Source organism: Homalodisca vitripennis, chromosome 5 (assembly GCF_021130785.1).
Source record: "Homalodisca vitripennis isolate AUS2020 chromosome 5, UT_GWSS_2.1, whole genome shotgun sequence".
NCBI lineage: Eukaryota > Metazoa > Arthropoda > Insecta > Hemiptera > Cicadellidae > Homalodisca > Homalodisca vitripennis.
Window position 1 is genome coordinate 162,898,914 of NC_060211.1, and position 22,278 is coordinate 162,921,191.

General features: G+C 31.6%; 1 pseudogene; it reads right to left on the bottom strand.

Moving 5' to 3' along the window:
* Nucleotides 1-91: 91 nt before the first annotated feature.
* LOC124363694 lies at nt 92-21,882 on the bottom strand (annotated as a pseudogene).
* Between the last annotated feature and the right edge of the window lie 396 nt (nt 21,883-22,278).

The window sequence follows — 22,278 nt, forward strand, 5'->3', positions numbered from 1 at the left end:
AATGTGGCCAACTGTTACTGGCCACCCGATCTGAGAGGACAATACTTAAAAGACCGTTCCGAGGGAAAAGGGTTAATCCTATTTGTGATGATCAACCGTCATCCACCTACAAATTAAGCCAGTTTGGCTGTCCAAGATTACTTATTGATTTTTATTTACCTCACAACAAAAACGACTGGTATTCAGACTTTTACATAGGCTGTCAAGGTGTAGCTCATTTTTACCTAATGTTAAGCCAAGAAACTGACATGTGTTACCATTGGAATTGAAGGAACTTCTGCTGCTCAATTCTGACAAGAATCGTTGCCATGGCTGTACTGGTAGGCCAATGTTCACAATATAAATGTTTATTAGCTAAGTCCATTACTCATTATTACCTTGCATACATAAAATATGAACATGTATTTCCTTGAGTTTTTGGAAAGTCATCCGTGAATTCTAATAAAAAAAATTGGATCCAACAACGATCTCTGAGGAACACATTTATGTATTAGAAGAAATATGATTTTATTGCCTCTGTCTCACATTTTTAGGTGTAGTTCGTATCTCTACTAGTTATATCTGTTTCTGTTAGAAAGTTAACAAATGGATACACTAACGTTTACAAATGACCACTAATTTGTTTACTGGTTCCGGGTCCGTACCGAGAATCAATTCTTTGTTTAAAGTTTGTTGTTGACAATGGAAGATTTGAACAGGATAACAGGATTTTGAACATTTTCTATCGTTATAGTTACAAATGGTTACCTTTTGTAACCATAGTGATGGCAATATGTCCGTAATCCTATTAGCAATGAGGTCTGAAACGGTTGATATTGAGCATCTTAGGAAGACTGATGATACAATAGAATATAAATTTTTGTGAAAAACCACAGTTTCACAATAACAGGACTTTTATTTATTTTTCCCCGAATCTCCAGTAGTTTTATTGATTGATATTGTGACCCATATTATATCACAAAACTGGACAAAGTCGCAGGTGGTACAGTTCAATTACAATGTACAATGGGTAATTAAATCAATCAATTAATAATGATAAGTACTTTAATGTGTCTAGAAGAAAGATATGTATTGTTATATTGTATATAAACAATAAAAATTTAGTTTCCTCATATTTTAGAATTCTAAAAGGTAAGTTACTTTCTGGCCATCATTAATATATTGATATAATTAGAAGTTTAATAAAAATTATTAACTTATAGGACTTTAAGTAAGAACTAAGTATCTAACCTCCTCCCCCCTGTGCAATGGCTCTTGAGCAATGACAGCATCCAGAATCTTGAACTTGACATTCCGTATGGGTTCTTCACACAATGGGCCCTCTCTTGTGCCCCACTGAAATCCCTGTGACAAACACCACTTAATAGTTAGAAAGTAAGTAATTATGTAAACTTGATTTAACTACTAATTAGGAAACCTTTAAATGGGAGTACCATGAATGAAATAAGCATGAGTACGGTATAAATAGATCTTGCAATGAACTATAAGTTGCTACAATACAAATATTGTTGTCATTATGTCTTCTGCCCTATGATTTGAGTGTATTATATATGAAAACTAATAATAATATAAAAAAGCCAAATTTATTAGTAGTTCTGAACAATGAGAACATAATAGCATGTCATCCAGCCTGTGGCAGAGATTATTTTGTAGATTTATCATAAAATATCAACAATTCAAATTAATTATAAATATAAACAGGGATTTCAATTTTTATGACATAATACATTAACAGCAGTGGACGCACCTACCCCAACTGTCCTAAAAGTCAGTACATGACGGCTGGTTGCAGTGAAGGTGTTCTTTTTTTTAATTCCATGTTGATAATTAACAGAAGGTTTTATTTATCTAATTAAACCCTATCTATCACTCCTGGTTAATATTTGACATGTATGTCAAAGAACACCCGGCTTTCTGATAAAGGGTGTCTACCAATATCCTGGGGCCAAATTTGCAATGCTTCAGTAAAAATTTGGTTTTTTAATTGATTTATGATGTAATTTCCATTCGATTTTTTATTATGGATGTAATATATAGTACTAATGTACTAAAAATTATATTTACTTATAATTTTTTTCTTAATCATAAATTTATTTTAACTTTGAATTTACTGTGAAATAACGATAATAAAATCAATTCTCAAGACATTTATAATTTACACTAAAAATACGATTTCATAATGAACAAATACACAGAAATTCAAGTTAATACATACAAAAATAATTTCGATGACTTTTTCTGAAATATTGCGTTTTCATATTTAGCCTAACTTTATATACACATATCAATGCACACATGTTACTATTGACTACATAAAATTCTTTTAACGAACCTATATGATAAAAAAACGGTTCTTTCTGAATATTGCAATGTAAACATTTTACGATTTGAGTACATATTATACATATATTTTTTTTCTAAATGTCCAAAAATTTGGATGCACAATAAATTAGAAGATACCCCTAGCCGGTGACGAAGAAGCTCAATATGAACTCTTATGTTGTTTCAACATCAGAGACACATAAACTACATAATATAGTGTAATATAGGTGAACACCAACTTTTTTTAAATCTCTGACTCCAGATTCCAGAAGTCCGTCTTTGACAGTGTTACATCCCAGACGCTGAACTAAGAGGAAGGTGAAACTGGAGCTAAACTCAACATTCATATTGAATCAACCCTTCCCACCATAGCTATGTTATACTTCTGACATCTAAACACACAATATTACCTGGACTATTGAGTCTTTCACAGAGCCCAGCAGGGCCTTGTCCACCTCAGACGGTAGGGTGTCGTCAACCAGGATGTTGGGCCCAGTCACGTCAGGTCCGAACGCCCAGATAGAACGAGCAGCGAGTAAATCCCAGTCATACTTCGTTTGAAAGAACTCTCCCAACCTCTTTCTGTAAAAAATAATCACCATGTAAAAGTGGCTGAAAATGTTTTGATATTTTATCTTAAATTTTAATTTTATAACAATTATAAATCAAATCTAAAACAAAATATGTACAATTAAATGATTGTTATCAACAGACGAACTTTCCCAACTGCCGTCGTGTACCCAATCGGGTACACACCACGCCTTTGTAAAGTGCATCATGCACCTAATGGAGTACATGTTGCTATGAATTTCATTATTAAGTTTTTATTGTTTTCCTGTCTTGGTGGTTTGTTAATTTGATCCCGCGCTTAAATAAATACCTCAGACTATCGTGTACCCCATCAGGCGCAATATTGATTAATTTTTAAAGTAAATTAACTTTTTTAGGTACTCCTTGGGGTACACAGTGAAAAATTGAAATTAATTAATAATTTTTTTGTGCAAAATTGCGAAGCCTACATACCTTTCTTGTTATACTTTGACATGAAAAAACCAATTACAGTTTTTGCCATTATTATTTAAAAATTTGACACAAATAAAAGTTCAGAAAAATGTTGATGTCGTGAATGTGTTTACTATAATTAACAGCAAAATATCCCACTGATATGTTAACATTTTTACACAAAGTTTGTGAATCTATCATATTTACTATATGTACAATTACTCCATTTATTTACTCCATTAGGTTGAAAGTTTTGACATATAGAGGTAAATAATAATTTAATAAAAAGGGCTCTCAAAAGTGTAAAAAGAAGTAAGCATGGCATTAGAATTTAAGAGAGATGACTGGGAAGATAGAGTTATTTTTTATTCTTGAGCCACTGTAAAACCAAGCAATTTTAGAATCTACAGTACTCCTAACTTATATGTTTCTTTCAATCCAAAATAGACTGGATGATAAATGTGATGTGATGTGGTTTTTTTATTGTGATTACTCTTAAATGTCAAGATTTGATTGCACATTTACAAATATGTACTTGACTGATGTATTCTGTATTTAACCCTTTGACTGCCACGGTATTTTCCGAAGGGCATATGCATAAAGTGCCACGCTGTTTTTTCGCATATTTGTAAGCTTTTGGGAAAAAAGCTGTTGTAAAATAACTACCAAACAGATTTCCATCATTTTGTTGTTGTTTTTTTTCTTATTAAATGCAAAATATGATACATATCATTACAAATAAAATTTTATGTATAAAAATATAAAAATTTCAGTATTTATTAAAAAGTGTTTATACTTTTGTATAAAAAGTTAAGTTTCAACCTAATTTGAGTGTATACGGTATTTTTAAGATTTTTTTTCTTTTATAATGATAAAGGCCATATAATTCTAAATAAAACCCATGTGTAATATCTTATTCCAGAATTTTTTAAAAAACATGGCATTATATGTATTAACAAAATGCTGCCCGGTACTGACATTTTTATAAACTGTACTTTATTTGTCAGAGTTTAGAATTTACTTAGTAATTTACTTTTAATTTTTTAGTAGTTTTCCCAATAAATCTAATAAAACATCAATATAACATAAATAAATATGATTAGTAAATGTAGAAACAAATACTTGCTAACGTATTTACATAAAAGTTTACTTTTACTAAATAATAACCCCCAATAATATTTACACTGAAAATACACGTTTTTCGCTTGGACACAATTAAAAATCACTACATTACTTTTTGTAAAGAAATACAGTAAAATACTGTATAAGGTACTATTTTATTTTGTATTTACTCAAATGCTTGGTTATCGGCACATAAACAACAAGAAAGGCCGTTATGCAACACGGCACTCGTCCGCTACGTCGCATGACTGAAAGACAGAAATCATCGCACAGGTACTTCGGTATTATCACAGCCCACTATTTTTGGACGAGTTTTCCTTATCAGAGATCAAAATAAACTTCATTATACATTTCTTCTTCCATAATTAATCAAAAAATACTCGATGAGTCATACTTCCTATCTCCAAATCGTCTCCAAATAGACACACGAATAACCTGACATTTTCGAATAATGAAATGTTGTTCTTATAGTTTTTTTGATTTCATTGATTGTTGTAATAACTTGTAAATTCCAAAATAGGTTAAATAAAGTCAGTTGTTTTTAATTACTGTAATTTATTTTGTCCCCAATAAGGAAAAGTCGTCCAAAAATAGTGGCTTCTTGATAAGTACCCAAATAACGTAAGTTTCACAGATAAAATAGTAGAGAATCAACATAAAAATCGTATTTATCGTAGTTTGGAACCTATTGAATATAGCTGTCTGGTTATTTGGCCAAAATAATCTTGTACTATATAAAATATTGTCGGAATACGAAACGTCAAAATTGGCGACGCTGTGGCAGTCAAAGGGTTAATATTTTTATTTTAAGACACAAAAAACACAGATTTAAGTTACAATGGGCACTAAAATAATTTAAACTATTGTACTTTAATTAATAAAGCAGACTAAATATTTTCCCAATATTTATACATTATGCATTATTGAAAGGTATCTTAAATTTGTAGGTTTACTGGTTTTAAAAATTGATTTAGTTAACAGTGGTATTATTTTAGCTGGGTACTTGTAAAATTGTTAATATATTGACTTGTGAGTACAAAACTTATCACCTACTACGGAAGTGAAAACGGCTTACTTGTTCCACGAAATGTGAACCACTTGGTTCTCAATATCTTCGGCCAGTCCTTTTTTCCAACGGTTCAGCAATCATTGTAATCTTATTACGTTTATTAGGGGTCTCAGCGAAACACTTGAGAGAGGATGTTTCCACAACAGTCTCACAGAATGCCACCACTGGATCTGCCACTTTGATGTCTGTAATACAAGTTACATTTTTAATATACAATTACATTACTGTAATTTAAATATAAGGCCAAAGAAATCATTACACCAATCACAGACCACATCAATAACTATATTTATGTTTGTGGTAATATACATTAAGGATATGTCTTTTAAGAAAGGTATATTCTCTTCTTCAGTTAAATACTGTTCAACTAACACTACAACATTTATACCAAAACTTAGACAATGTATCAGATTGTCAAAAACAAAAAATAAAATTAGCTTAAAGAGCTTGGAATAGGAGACTGTACAATGGACCTAAGTGAGAAACAACACACCGTAAAAAATGAAGGTTTGAGGTTTTTGTCAAATCTCATCAATTCAACAAATCTCTTTATAAGATAATGAAAGCTACTGATAACTGAAATGACATTGTGTTGTGGGCCATGTGAATACCCAATTGGAAAGTAAATATAAATAGAATGTTTACCTAATGATCACTTAAATAGCTAAAATACGGGTAATTTTTGTTTTTGAGCTTTATACAACACTGTTTTATGTTTTGATGAAGTATTCAGTAAACAATGTTTTAAAACGCAGCCCATGCCTTTAATTGAAATTAACAACAATATTTATTCTTCAAAACTAAAAAAAGTAACAAGAAGATCTAGATTTTTTTGGGATGTTTACAACTTTTCGCACCGCTATTGTGTTTCTTAGTTATTTATGCTTTTTCATAAACAAAGATAAAATGATAGAAAATTTTATCACATTTGGAGAAAAACAAATATTGTTTTAATATATGCTGAAATATTGTGAAAGGGAGAGTAAGATTTCATTGCAGTGTAATATACCTGTACACAGCAAAGCACAGGAAGACTTAGCTAGAATGTATTAGTTACTTGCTTATTAACAAGATGATGAAAAAACAGACATTGTACGTGTGGTTCATAGTCTGATTGATACTGATTGTCAGTCTGATTAACATTTCGGTTCATGACAATCAGACTGCAGACTGATCGTCTAGCATCTAGTTTTTACATGTTTGAAAGTCATTAAACCTTTCTCACTGAAGATTGTTACTAAAATGACAAGCTAATGTTGCTCCAACAACAGAGGCCTTACCTGACATTAGCCTTTAGCATAGCATTAGAATAATGGTGATAAGTCAGGTTCACAGAGACTGGTAGAATAGCCACAGAGTGATGTAATGCTCATTGGAACAACTCAAATGCATTTTAATTAGTTTCAATTTTTTTTTACAAACATATTCTTTGAGATATTTTGGATTTTAATCTTACTAGATCCAAAATCTCATTTGCCAAAAGGTAATTAGAAAATAGATTAATAGATGCAACTAAACTCTGGTTATGAATACATTTTAAAACATTGCATTTTGGGGCTGAAAATTAAATTAGAGCGCAACAAAGAGTAGGTTTCTGCATACATCAAGACATGAAAGAGTTGATGTCTTTCAAAACAAGAATATGAGAGATGCAGAATAACTAACGGTATAGAGAAGTAGTCAAGCCTGATTAACTAACTCACCAATCTCAGAGTACATCTTGCGCAGATCATGCATGACACAGTCTAGATACAGCTCGCCGGTGCCTAGCACCACATGCTCCCCGGACTCCTCCACCCTGGTCGCCAGCAGTGGATATGACTTGTTCACCTTCCGTAGGCCATCCAACATCTTCGGCAACTCACTGGGGTTTACTGGTTCCACTGCAAGGCACAGCGTTGTCTTATTAATTCTCCCTCAACTTAATGGTTATTTTAAGGATGAAGTTTAAATTTGTATTTCCAATATAACTCTGCTTCAACTCAAGCTGAAGTACAGTCTTTTAATGAGCAAATTAATAATTAAAATCCCCAAATTTAAATTAAGATCAGATTCATTCAAAAACAGCTGTTACTTTTGATTGCTTATAAATAGTGAGTATTCCTTAAAAAGTTGCAACTAAATGAATATTTGTAATCTTATTTTACATCTGTGTGTTACATTAACATTTTATACTAGATAGAATTTTTATTCATTTCAAAGTAGATTATTCTTTATACTATTGTGGATCTCATTAATGCACAAAACTAATTGTTTTTGTGCTGTTATTTAGAATCATTACTTTTGTTAGTTTAGAGCACTTCATTATTACTGACAATAAAAATAATTTTCTATTTCATTATCAATCTAATAAAATAATAGATTTACTTTATTTACACTGGAATACATTATAAATATATTTTAATGTTTAATCAGAAACTCCATAATTTTGAAACCTTACAAGACAAAAATTATTATAAACATGTAAATTACTTTGGGCTTGATTTAGTTACAATTAATAAAAAAATTATGTTTAACATTATTCACTTATAATGGTTCAATTTTACTTTAAACGGCCACCATCTTGAAATCTTGAAACCTCTAGAGTTAACGAAAAATAAGTAAGAATAATATCAGAGATAAAATAAGTTATTAAATATCAGAGATATAATTTTTGCAAAAATAAAACAAATTCTACCAAGCTAATTACAAATATTGCCTCTATACTAGGTTTTAGTCTGAAACTGTTTAAGAACAGTGGTTCTTATTGTGTTCACATTCCAATGATGTATACTATTTAAAACCATACGCCTGCTATCTGGAAATCCTACAATATATTTAAAAATACGTAAGAACAAAACATTATTGTAATTGGCCTGATAATTCTAAAACACTTTTGATATGCGCTATAATTCATAATAACTAATATATAAACCACACTTATCCCAAGTGTAAATGGAGAGTATAAATTTTGCAATGCATTTCAACTATTGGAAAAGTCTCATAATATGGAAAAGCGCCCCTGTTACATCTAATATATCTAAATTTACATTTAGTGCACAAATATATTACAGAAATCACTATTTGAAATTCTTAATTCGAAATATTCAAAAACACCTTATGGTGGGAGAACAATATCACAATAATCTTACCAAGCTATCTAATAAAGCACAGAGAAAACAGGATGTCTTACCTGCAATTTTTATGACAGACTGTGTGTTAAACTTGAGAGGTTTGAAGATATAGATATCTTCTGTAGTGATCAAATCAGTGATTGTCGATGTCTTCACTATCGGCTGATCAATACCTTCGATCAACACCCAGTTGCCGGCTGGCACACGGTTCACTTCCACTTTGTATCTGCAGCAGAACGACAACAGAGATATCAGCCTCTTGTGTATAAAATTATGCCAATGGGCTAAGGAACTATACATAGTGTACTACACTCATACAAAATACAATAATGGTAATGTTTTCAATAACAGACACTTTGTACTGGTCAGGCATGATATTAATTTTTATAAAACTGTCATTATACAGAACTTTTTATAAAACAATTAATAAAAGACTATGTAGACTAAAGGAACCAATTTTATAACATACAGTAAAGCATCATAAATTCAGACATTAGATTTCCAGATTCGATTCCGGTAAACAAACCGAATGAGGTGTATACAACTGTTAAGCAAATGTATGATAATATTTTTTGTTAGGTTTGTTTATAGTTTGTTAATTTGTTTGTTTTACAAATTGTTATCTATGCTTTTTCGTACAAAAAATAGGACAAAATCACACTTTGGAAATCAGAAATTTTGCATACCCCTACCATCTACAATATATGCAGCAGACTTTTGGAAATTGCTCTTACGTAAATACAGTACTGCAAGCAACATATTACATATATGTACTAAAGAAACTACAATAATTTGTTAATTAGACTATATCAATCAGTGGACCCTAGAAGATAGTTTTCAAGGTGTCAGCTGATTTTTCCTACCAACTAGTAACAATCCCTGGCTTTCAGTCCTATTAATTCAAACAATTTTATCTATCTAGTATTGTTAGTATCGTTTACTTTTGAAATTAAGGTGAGAAATTTCTAATTTAATACTTTTTTGGTACTGAGCTATAAAACATAATTCTTGCATGGTGAGGGTTAAAAAAAAAAATCAATCTATGAGAAGGGGTTGCCAATTCATTCTGTTCTGTGGATGATATGGTTACAGTTACTGTCAAGTGTTTAATTTCCCAAGTATTCATACCCTCCACTTCCCACAAACCAAGTGAATTATGGCTGACAAATAATGAGATTTTTAAGTCAAAAACGTCTTTTTGCAGATTTATTTTGACAATACAGATAATTCAATAATCCGGAAAAGGTTCAGCCCCAATTACTTCAACTTGTTGACATCCTACTGTATATGTTACACTCTGTGATATGGTTGTAATACAACCCTAAGTACTTTCCAAGGTCTGTTAAATTTAAACAATTTTCTACCACAACAATTACTTTTATTTGCGTACTCCATCAACTTCACTGTTCAACATAAGAGCCTTGTGATAATGAAGCAATGTTTACCTCGCCTCGTATATCCAGAGTCTGCCGACAGTCAGTATCCTGGAGTCCTCTTCGTCTGCCAGTGTGTAGTTCTCGCCCAGGACTCTGACCTCTTGTCCAGCGTGCAGTGTTCCACTCATCACGCGGCCACATACTTGGAAGAAGGTACAGTCATCGGTGGGGTACATCTTTGTGCTATGTACCATCAGGCGACCCTAAAACAAGTTGTTTGTAATTTATTAAAACTTAAGTTTGACATAATTAAATCTTCATGGGCAGACATGGATATATCCACTAATGAATGTCCAAAAAATCCAGTTCTGAGCCTAAAAACCTTCTAAAAGATATTTTGCTGATTTTCGTCCATCCGCAAAGGGTTAAAATTTACAATAATATTTTGGAAAACCTACATTACAAATTATGTTAGTTTGCCTGCATTATCTGTTTATCAGAAACAAACAAGTTATTTCATTTTTAGTTGTGCTACGTTTATTTATTAATATCTACAAAAAACTTATAAAATAAGACACCACAAATATATAATGTAATTATTTGGACAAAATAAAAAAATGTTGATAGCTATTTTACGTATACTTTGAAATAGGCCTAATTTCTATAAACATTGTCAAGTTAGTTATAATTTTTATGATTTTACTAAGTTACAAACCAAAATGTCATACTGTGCAAAAGTTCTGCAATACCAATTTAATGTAAGTTTTGTATCAGCCATTGTAAAACATACAAGTTATATGAATATTTTGGAATCAACTAGTTTTTGGAAATTGATAATAAACACAAAAACAAAGTGAATAAGTATCTGGGAACATTGTTCTATCACACCTTGTTAATCTGTACAGTATTTTTAGTTGAAAAGTATAACTTTAAGGCATGGTGCACTCTGGTAAAAATTGTTGAACTATGGGTTGTTTCTATAACTTAACGTACTACTATAAAACCTAAAGCTGCTAAAAAAATAATTTCATTACTCTCAAAATAAAGGCTGTTTCAACATTTTCACACCTAACAAAAATAACTGACATTTGGTTTTTAAAAAACACCCAATCAGATAAACATTTTAGTATATAAATTTTAAAATTACATATTTCCACTATTTATTTTACTACATAATTGCCATTAAGATTTAAGCACATCATATCTTTTGCCTACCTTAGGAATGCCTTCTTCAACAAATTCAGCACCCAGCGCGTTTGCCAGCCAGTGACAGTGTCTTTTGAGTTCATCCCTATGTAAAGAGACCAACCAGCTCAATGGTCAATCTTCTCTAACTGTTTTGTTGATCTTGTCAATAACAAGTTCATCAATCACCACTGACGCCCCCCTTCCACTCTTTCTTCATAGTGGATATTTGTTCATTCACTTTTAAAACGAACAAACCCATTCACGTACATGGGTATGCCTTTGCCCATAAAGTTTGGCCCATAAACGGTACAAATTTTACTATGAATAGCTATGATGGAATATTGTATACTGTAAAAGAACCCAATAATTCAGTATGCTATAAAAAAACCTAATTATTCATTATGCTGTAAAAAAAACTAATTACAGCATGCACACCGCATTTGAATTGCAGCACACATTTTGCAAAGCTATAGAAAATGAACAAGCACTCGTACGACTTTCTAACTGCCATGTCTAGATGCCGACTGACCTGTTTCACACACTAGTGTGTGAAAAAGAGCACTACCCTTTCCACTACCAGCACTGTAAACGAAGGGTGGTTAATTTTTGAATTCTTTTCGTAATTGGATGCAAGGAACAAAGCTGCTGATAATAAGACCAAATGTTTAAACCTCATTTTTATGATCAATGTTAAATAACTGAGGATTTTCTTTTTCTCTCTTATTATTTATAGATATGCCTATGCAATAATACTGTAATAAATAATTTATGTCATTTGATTAATTCATGTACGTATTAATAACTATTATGTATCTATTTACTCATTCTAGTGATAAAACATGAATACATTCACTTGCACAGCTTTTGCATATTCACGGAACTAAAACAATCTAATTTTAATTATGCTTATCACAGATTATTCTACAGTTAAGAACATTGAAATAATTTTAACACTCACTTCTGGGTCACAGTTCAACATGTCTTGTGCAAGGTTCGAGTCCGTCGGACCTGAATAAATATGCTCAACTTTGGCTCGGGCACTGTCTGCCGGGGATGGAATATGTTGTATACACATGTCCACGAAACCTGTAAAATTATTAAACACAATGTAATAACACCGTTCCTTGTCATATAAATCTTAGTAATACTTACAATAATTAAAATATTATTGGTTAAATATTGTATAACACATTTTTGTTGTACTTTATTGTTTAAATATTCAAATGTAAACATTTCACACAAAAATTGAGAAGCGTTTAGATAGTTATTAATTACATCTTTAAAATGAGACCTCTCATAAAAAGTAAGGGCCTAAAAGTATTTGAAATGTAATATTGTTCTTATGGGGGTAAAACTCTTGGTTTACTACAGTGGAATTTAAACCTGCAAAAGTATGTTTTAATATACCTTAATACATACTAAAGAAGTGGTTCAAAAAATATTTAACAGTCAGTATAATCATATTTGTTATAAAATTGAAATTATGTACATTTTTATTTATGCATGACAACTATCTGTAAATGTTGATGAGGTTAATCTACAATTTACACAGAACAACAAACGTATTGCATGTCCAAGTAATAGTGACTCACCACTGAAATCGTTGACGAATCGCCCACATACAAGACGCAAGAGAGGGCGGATGTTTATCTTCATCTCCTCGCGTGTCAGATGAATGCCCAGCTCGTCCAAGGCAGCCGGGAGGGTTAGAATCTACGTCACCCACCACCTGAGCGAACAATTTGTACAAGGGCTCCAGGATAAACTCGACAAAGCTACGTTGTGCGCTGCCGTGTGGTGGTTTCTTGCTGAATTTGCGTCTGTAAAAAATACCTCCAGTTAGATTATTGTTACTTAAGCAATTACACACATAGATTTAATATTTTAACTCCTACTTTAGTCTATTCCTGATTATTTTGAATGATAAGTATTAGTTTTATATTTTTGTAATTTTATTCATAAACATGATGAATACATAAATAATGCCTTTTATTTTTAAGTAACTCCCAGTATATCCCTTCGTTTTTAGATTAACCCTTTGGATGCCAGCCCATTTTCCAAAAGTACTACCCAGAAACGCCAAGGGCATTTACAGCAGTTTTGCAAGCTTTCACTAAATGTATCATAACTTTTTTATTTTTTTAACAGATATTGATGATTTTTTTACCATTATTTTGCTTATGAAATGCCCTTGTTCTGTTTGGTAAATATTAGTTGCATAAATGTAATTTAAACTTATAAAAAAGTTAAAAATTAAGAAAAAAAAATTAAAAATTTCCAAAAAAAAAACATTTTTTTTAGCACAAATAAGTGGTTTAAAAGAAAATGTATGCTGATTTCCTGTTATAATCCTAGTAAACTATATCTAACCCTTAACCTAATTACATAATTTCAAAAGGCTACCTTATATAGAAGTCCAGTTATGATTTTTTTTACTAAATGTGACACGGGCACAGTTTTTGTAATTTGCATGGACGTTGTATGTAATGTTACACTATATTCACAAATCAATATTTGACACTATGCAAATCGGTACTTTGGGATTATACCAACCACACCACTATGAAGAACACAAAAATATAAATTTATAGATATATTATAAACAAACATTGTAGAACGAAAAAACAACTTTTTAATTACAAAATTACAAACTTACAAAGATTATTAATTGTTAATGAGGTCAGATTCGCTTAAACTTTTTTTCAATGAACTTAGAAACATTATAAAAACTATGTATTTGAGTAACAGAACTAACATTCCATCAATCAAAAAGCATTTCCAGGTATTTGTGATCGGTATTGTGGTCGCTGTTATCTTATCTTTCTCGAGAATCCCGATTACGGCAGGCCGCGCGGCATCACATGATTATTTTAAGTTTTTTGCACGGTACATAATTGCCTTTCCATTACAATTCAATTTATATTTCTGATCAGCCCCTCTAGAATTATATTTACTGATAGATACTATCTCGAGGGATGTATTTCTTTTCGTTGACATCAGCGCGAGCTTCGGAAGCACCTTCGGCCGGAGGCACTCGCATTTTGGGTGGCGGAGTTTGATCAAGAATAATGACAAGTTTTGTGTGTTTTTTTTTTTCAATAAAGAGTTTAGTTTTTATTTGGTAATGTTTGTTTTTGTTGAATTTTTGTGTTTGGAGAAATGTAGGGGTAAAATACGAAAGTACAACAAAGCGAACGGGCGGCGAGACTCTGCAATCACGTTATCTACTACACCGCTCGACTTTGACCTCTGTCTGAGGAAGGGGAGGGGTTTGCGATAAGACAATTCCTGTTTTATACTGACGAAATATTGTTCTACGCTAATCTAGTAATCAGTTAGAAGCTAAATGTCAACTGTCTGAGGATGGGGAGGGGTTTGCGATAAGACAATTCCTGTTTCATATCGACGAAATATTGTTTTTACGCTAATCTATTAATCAGTTTGAAGCTAAATGTCAAATAACGATTCATGTCTGGGTGTGGTCTGTATAATCCCAAAGTACCAATGAATCTAATAAAAGGGGCATCGTAAAAAATGCCCTAACAACAAAAGTAATGAGAGAATTACAAACGTAAACAACGCATAGCAACACGAACGTAACCTCAATCTCAACCAAACAATTCAACAGCTGCGAAGCTCAAATACGACCAAAACCAAACAGTCCATAAACGAATTAACTACTTTGTGGTTGCAAAGCAACTAATCGACTATCGATTAGTCAAAATTTCGCGGCAATAAGATAAACTATAAGAAAATTACAGGTGAAAAACGTGACGTACCTATATTACGGCCGTTGGCGATTTTCAGTTGAGTAGCCGACGGCCGTAATACCGGTACGTTGGCATCCAAAGGGTTAACTTACATCAGTAGTAAATACTAACTAAACATAGCAGAATTAAAATATCAAATATACTCGTAATTTTATAAAATAGAGTAAAATATATATTGAGGTTTTATTAAAAGTAATAAACAGCTATAAAGATAAGTTAATAATTAAGCATTGCATTCATGTAGTTTCTTGATACCACATTTTTATATTACTATTGAAAATAACCTCACCAAGTGACTTAAGGTATCTTTGTACATTTAGGACTAAAATGAGACAATTCCATTCTGCATATTTTCAAGCCTTAGTATTGTAAATATTAACGCAATATCTAAACGAATGTAATGCATGAATGAATAGAACTTATCAGACCTCCTACAAGGAAAATAGTAAAGTTATTAAGTTTGGTAGCTTACTCACGTTTTACTATTAAAATATATGTCTCCCCACAGGCGTCGAGCAAACTCTTTCACATTGACTCCTGGATAATGTTGAGCGTAGAGGTTGGCGAATGAGCGCAATGTGAAGCAGACTGCGTACTGGGCAGAGGCAAAACAAACATTGCCCAGCAGAGGGGAGACCACATGAGCTGTTTCCTCATCCGAGTACAAACTGTTAACATGATCATAACAATGTTACAAATAATCACTACTACCAAACCTCTAACTGGTTGTGTTCACTGTATTACTGTCATAAACAACTTTGTCTAGTTTCAAGCTTTTTGTGAAACTATTATATACCACTTAACAGTCCAAAAAATATATAACTCATTCAATATAAGCATCATTGTTTTCATAAAGCTTCAAGTAAGATTTAAGATTATTAACTTTCTGTAATCTTATCATCAGACCCATACTCAGACTGGTTTGTCCAGGAAATTTTATCAGAGCCCACAACACCGGAATTCAGGATTAAAACTAATAAATACTAATTAATAATTAATAGGAACATTAGCAGTCACTCTACATTAGAAATTATACATGAGAAAGAAATTGGTGACTTTTAAAATTAAAATTCACTGAGAACCAGTTGGAAAACTCTTTATATTAACTGGTTATATTACCATAAATTTATCAATAAAACTTGTATATATTTCTTATAACTTCCAATATCCATCAGTAATGAAATAAATAAAAATTATTATAAATGATGACATTTATAACAGAACATTATTGTCTTTATATTAAAAATACTATAATTTATTAAAATAACTTTAAAGAACACACTATTAATTCATAAAATGCTGAGAAAACATTCTGCCTCAGTTCAATTAGCATCCATTTTAGAGATTTTTAAAAATTCTGTTTTTTCCCAAGTTAAATTTATTTTGAATTTCTTGGAAGAAGAAATAAGAAACAACAATTTTTTTTCAAAGCCCTACCAGTTTTGCACATGGGTGAGTAACTCGATTATATTCATATGCAGCATGTCGCATCATAACAAAAAGCGTTGATAGCATTCGTTTTTTTTTTTCTTTGTTTAGTTTGTTATTGGAAGGTTTGAAAGAATTACAGGATTTAGGAAATTTGCCATTGTTACATACCTTTTGTAACATACAACAATGGAGAATACCCAAAATCCTGTTAGCACAGGTTTTTTTACCGATTTTTTCATGTGACACGCAATCCAATTTGCTTCCCGACAGTCATTAATCAATACATATTCACTTTCCTACACATTTCCAGCATTTTCGTGTTTTACAATGTACAAAACGGACTAAAATAAGACAATACAGATATTTTTGTATGCCACGTTTACTACAATTTTGATGGTACAGACATATCCGTATGCAGCGGTTTAAGAGTTAAAAATGTCGGAATATGTTAAAACCACTTTGTTTAAAAATAGTTTTTGTAAAATGTATCAATAGCCTTCAGTTAAGTTATGTACCACATAAAATTTTACCAAAATATGACCCATGTTATACAGTAAATTCTGTATACTAGTGCATAAACCTACTGTTTTTATCTAGTGATAGTGATGCACTGAAATGGTTATTCTTGTTTCAAGTATGAACTGGAAAGAGAACATCAGCGAGTTATATAAACTAAAAACCACATACAAATAGCGTTTATAACCTGAGCAGTCCGTTGACTTCGTCGACAATGTGTCTGATCTTGTAGTACGCGTCTTGAGGCGGTAGCTTCAACTCCAGCATGAGGCGGTCTATCTTGTTGATGCACACAGTGATGGCCAGCTTCTCCTGGACTGCGTGTTTTATCAGTCGTTCAGTGTTCAGCATCACACCTTCGGCTGCGTCCACAAACACCACCACTCCGTCTGACATACGCATTGCTGCAGTCACCTCGTCCGAGAAGTTCACATGACCTGAAACGAATGGGCAAAAAGTCACATTAATTAGTCTAAATATGAATGTACCTAATTAAATTCACTGGATAATGGAAAAAAAAAGACTCAATTTATATTATGAAAGGATATAAACCATTTCATCAGTTGAAATTTGTAGTTGTGATTGTTTTATCACTTTTTTATATTTGTAAAGTGTTATATTGTTAAAACTACGTACCAGGTGTATCAAATATGTTGAGCAGGTGAGACTTGGCTTTGATGTCAGGCAGCAGCAATGTGACCGGAGTGGCTTTGATGCTCACTCCCCGCTCCTGCTCGGTGAATAGAGTGTCTGTATAGCGCAGATTGCGTTCCTCTGTTGGCTCCCGGAATCCCGGATGTGTCTGCCGGATCAGGCAGTCCACAAGTGTTGTCTTGCCGTGGTGCAAATGTCCCACCAGGGCTACATTACGGATCAGATGTGGTGTATCCATCATGTCAGCCAAGAATCTATACAAAAAGGTTAGTTTATAGTTGTATCAAAAACATGGTTTGAATGTGCTTATTGAGTATTGAACCTTTCTATTTAGCTGACTTTCAATGTAAAATCCATAGTTTCCGTCTAAACACAGTAACACTGCCCCAAAAGAGACATTTTTATAAATCAATTATAATGTTTCTTTCAATAAATTTTAACTAATTAATTAAGGCTAATTTATTTTTATTGGAAACAATAATGATATTTATACTTCCTTCTATTTTTTATTAAGTAAAACATAAAAAACTTTGTATATATATGGGAATAATGTTTAAATGTGGGAAATACAGTTTCAAATACGTATAAAAATATGAAATAGTATTTCAACAAAACATAATTTTTTATTCATAAAAAAAAATATTTATGCAAAAAATTGTAAACAATAGCTATACTATACAAAAACACAGTAAATTTCTAAACAAACTTGGCATTAAAATAACATATTTATGTGTAAATGTGAATGAAAAACTAAAAATACTTGATAAAAAATATAAAATTCATTATAAATAAAAGAGCACAAGGAAAATATTTCCTTATCACAAATTTGGCACAAAAATCTTTTTTCTACACTTATCCCAGCCAAATTACATGTACTGTAAGCCTACTTGACAACAGGACTCCTGCCATCCCGCCCTCCTACTACTTATGGTTTGGACCCAGCTGTCCAGTGGTCAGTGATGCCAAAACAAGAAATGTCACTGAGTGTACAGTTCATTATTATTAGTATGTTATTATTGTATAATAAGAATCTCATAATATTTAAATTTATAAAAATGCGTTTTTCAAGATATCTGATACGTCGAACAATGGCCGAAAAGGGTTAAAGCAAAGAGTAAAGTACTTACTCCATATTGTAAACTGTCTCTGGCAAATCTTGTTCTTTTAACTGGAACTTCTTTTTCTTAATAGGAGCTACAAGAGGGACTGTAAGAGCTTGTGTGTCTTCTTCTTGAACTATTGTTTCTACGTCTGGTCCAAACACTTCTAGCGCAGCTGGATAATATCGCTTGTCTTCATGAAGGACCACAGACATGGGCGCAACCTCCATATCCTCCACCCCATCGTCAACACCGTCGTCCTGGAATATTACATTCGTATAATCTTATTTTTCTTTTATTGTTCTAAGTGCATACAAACTGCTTACAAATGCAGCTCAATAAAGGGACCATAATAACCACAATAAACAATAAAATCTTATGACGAGGAATTTGAACTTCCTAAAAAAACACAAATTCCACAATAACATAATATTGAATTTTTATGAAAGTTTTAGAATACCTGGGTATTTTGGTTTTAATTTAACCCTAGAACTGGCGGTCATTTCATCCTGTAGTGTCGGGCTGTTTTGGAGCTTCGCGCAAGGTTTTTTTAAAAAAATTATTAAAAAATATAAAATAAAAGCAATATAAATAAGAGTATATATTTTTGTGTTCAGAATTAAACGTTTAGAATTGCACTATATTGTAAAAATTAACCATCAAAAATTTTCTAATAAAACACTTTTTTTAATCAAATATAAAATTTACGAAAAATATTTCTTAAATTTGGGGGGGACCATACCTAGCAAATGAAGTTATAGTGAGAAATATTTATAAGTGAGATAGCCATTCGTTTCTGTGTCAAATTTTATCTAGTTTCAGAAAAACATAAACATTATACACATTTATGAAAGCATCATAAAGCTATAGAACAAAAAGCAGCGATGCGTATATAAATTCTGAAAATCGGGTGTACACGTAAGACTTTGGTTAAAAACAAGTTTTGCTAATACATTTATCTATGAATACATGTTATTTTGCATATTTTATTACTTAGAATTAAAATAGAATATACAGTAGTAATGAAATAATTACCATAAATTATTTTTTGAAAAGTTAAAAAAAGTTTAAATTTTGCCATTATTCAAAAAATTTTGCGAAAAAAATTTTCATTCAGCAAAATATAAAATAGTTTCTAAAGCTTGTACTATATCAAAATTTATAAATTTATGGTTTATAAGTAATAGGAAATATTATGTAGTTAGAAAACTATAAATATAACTAAAGATATTGAAAAAAAATATAGAATAACCCAAACAGTTATTATATATAACCAAAGAAAATTACAGGAAATATATATTTTATTGTGAAAACTATCTATTTACCAAAAATAAATAGTTACTTCAGAGCTAAAAGAGTGCTATAAATAACGTTTAGTAAGTGAAAAACAATAACAAACTATGTGAAATGAATTTTAGCCGAGTCATTTTGCCATAGCCTACACAAAGCCGGTAATTTCTCAAAACATATTTCAGTAAATAGAAATTGATTTATTCTAAAATATATATATGTTTTACACTACTACGACATCAAACAACACACTACACATTAAATACGACACTAAAACACGCGTGTAAAAACTATTAAAACTTACAAATATCCACAGCTCGGCACGAAAGTGATACAGAACGGCAGCGGCAATATGGCGGTCACAACAAACGGCGTCGCGTTTTCTTTTTTACCGTTCAAAAATAACAAGCTTGCTACGTCATAACCATAATACAAAGAGGAATAAAAACTCATCTGTTCCTTAGCATTTTTCTTCCCGAATTCAATGGTGCATGAATTATATCGATACGTTACGGAGTATATTATAAAAAAGTAATTATACGAGGGAATGTTTGACCGACAAAATTTTGACGGTTAACACCACAAAAGCGGCGCATTAACCGACATAATTATGTCGATATTAACAGTTCTAGGGTTAAATTCTTTCTTTTAAAATGTAATGTATTTTTGATGTGGAATACATTACAGTTAGTAAGTAATTACACTAGAATAAATTAGTAAGTATTTCTCGTGTTTAGGTGTTAGGGCATTTTTGTGGATCCGTGCAAAGTTGGCCCACTTTACCTATAACAATTCCTTAAAATGTACCATTCACATAGATGATATTATTCAACACAAATGGAGAATATAACAAATAATAAAACTAAAACTTTTTTACTTACATCATAATCACGCTGCTTCTGGCTCCCTTTCTACAATATCATCATCGTCGTCTTCTTCATCAGACTCTAGCTCCGGCCCAATGTAATTTCCAAACTCATCATACAAATCTGCATCCATCCTAATACAATTAAACAACATTTCAATAACCCTTTGCACTCAAAAAGCCATGAAGCCATGTTTGTGTATTTCATTACACAATTATTGTAAGCTACTCCAATATGCATAGATAAAATCAGATTATTTATTAGCCTCAAACTTTATAAACATTATCATTGTCATTGATCATTATAGGCTAGGTATATTATTTACTACAATTAGACTAGTATGATTTAGACTCTACATTATATTGATTTGAGGTCAGGAAAGTACTGATCGGAAATGCCACTGGCCATCAGTGCAGGCTTCAGTGGCACCAACCCGCCGCACATCGGATGAAAAAAAAAGAGAAAAAACTTCGAGATAGTACCTAAATTAAAACTCAGATCAAGTAAGCGCTCATTAATTTTTTATATTTATAACAACGTATCTATTTACCTACTTATATTATACAGCCTAATAACAAATAAAAGATGAGGGACAGAGAGGCGTCCTTCTCTGTGACACTAGTTCCCGATAATGTTCTAATGTTCCCGATAAGTTTTTTTATGTTCAGGTAAAATGTTCTAAAAAAACTATCAAGCTGAAATGTTGTATGATACAGTGATTTATGGCCAGTATAGAGATTTATACTAGCAGATTTATAAAAATAGGTTGATAATTTTTGTAAAACATTAAATTCAAAAATGTTAATCTTTATTTATTGCATTATGGAGTTTGATTTGATTTTTAAGGCAAACATTGATGTTCTTAATACAGTGTAAATATTAGTCACATCAATCTAACTATTGCTACCTTACAGCTAGCTACTGAATAAAGCCTTAGTAAGTTAGTATGTAATTAACATGAGAGCTCAAAAGTGACCGGCTCCCCATAAAATTGTAATACAAGCCTACGCTAAGTCAAATACTTGTAGAATAAAGTACAGTACCTTTATCGCAGAACTTGAGACCCCTTTTTAAACTTATTACCACACTTGAAATTATTAAACACGAGTTAGATCGATTCGACAACACTACAAAATCCAACACTTTAGAATACAAGGTTAGGTTAGTATTATTCCTAAAACAATCGTGTGTTGTCGTTCAGTGTTCGTTTGGATTGGGGTTGAAGTATTTACTGTTTACTCTATGTCTGTATGGACTATGGACTGCAGGTAGAAGAGAAAGTTTATTTCTTTCTCTTTGCTTTGATTTGTTTGTTAAGTAAACTACTTGTAACTGTATATTCGTCTATGAGAACCTAACAATACTGTATAAAAAAGGTACTACGCACGAATGCATACAATTTTCTTATTGTTTTGAAAATAAAAATAAAAAATTTAGTTTTTGTCAAACTCACTATCAA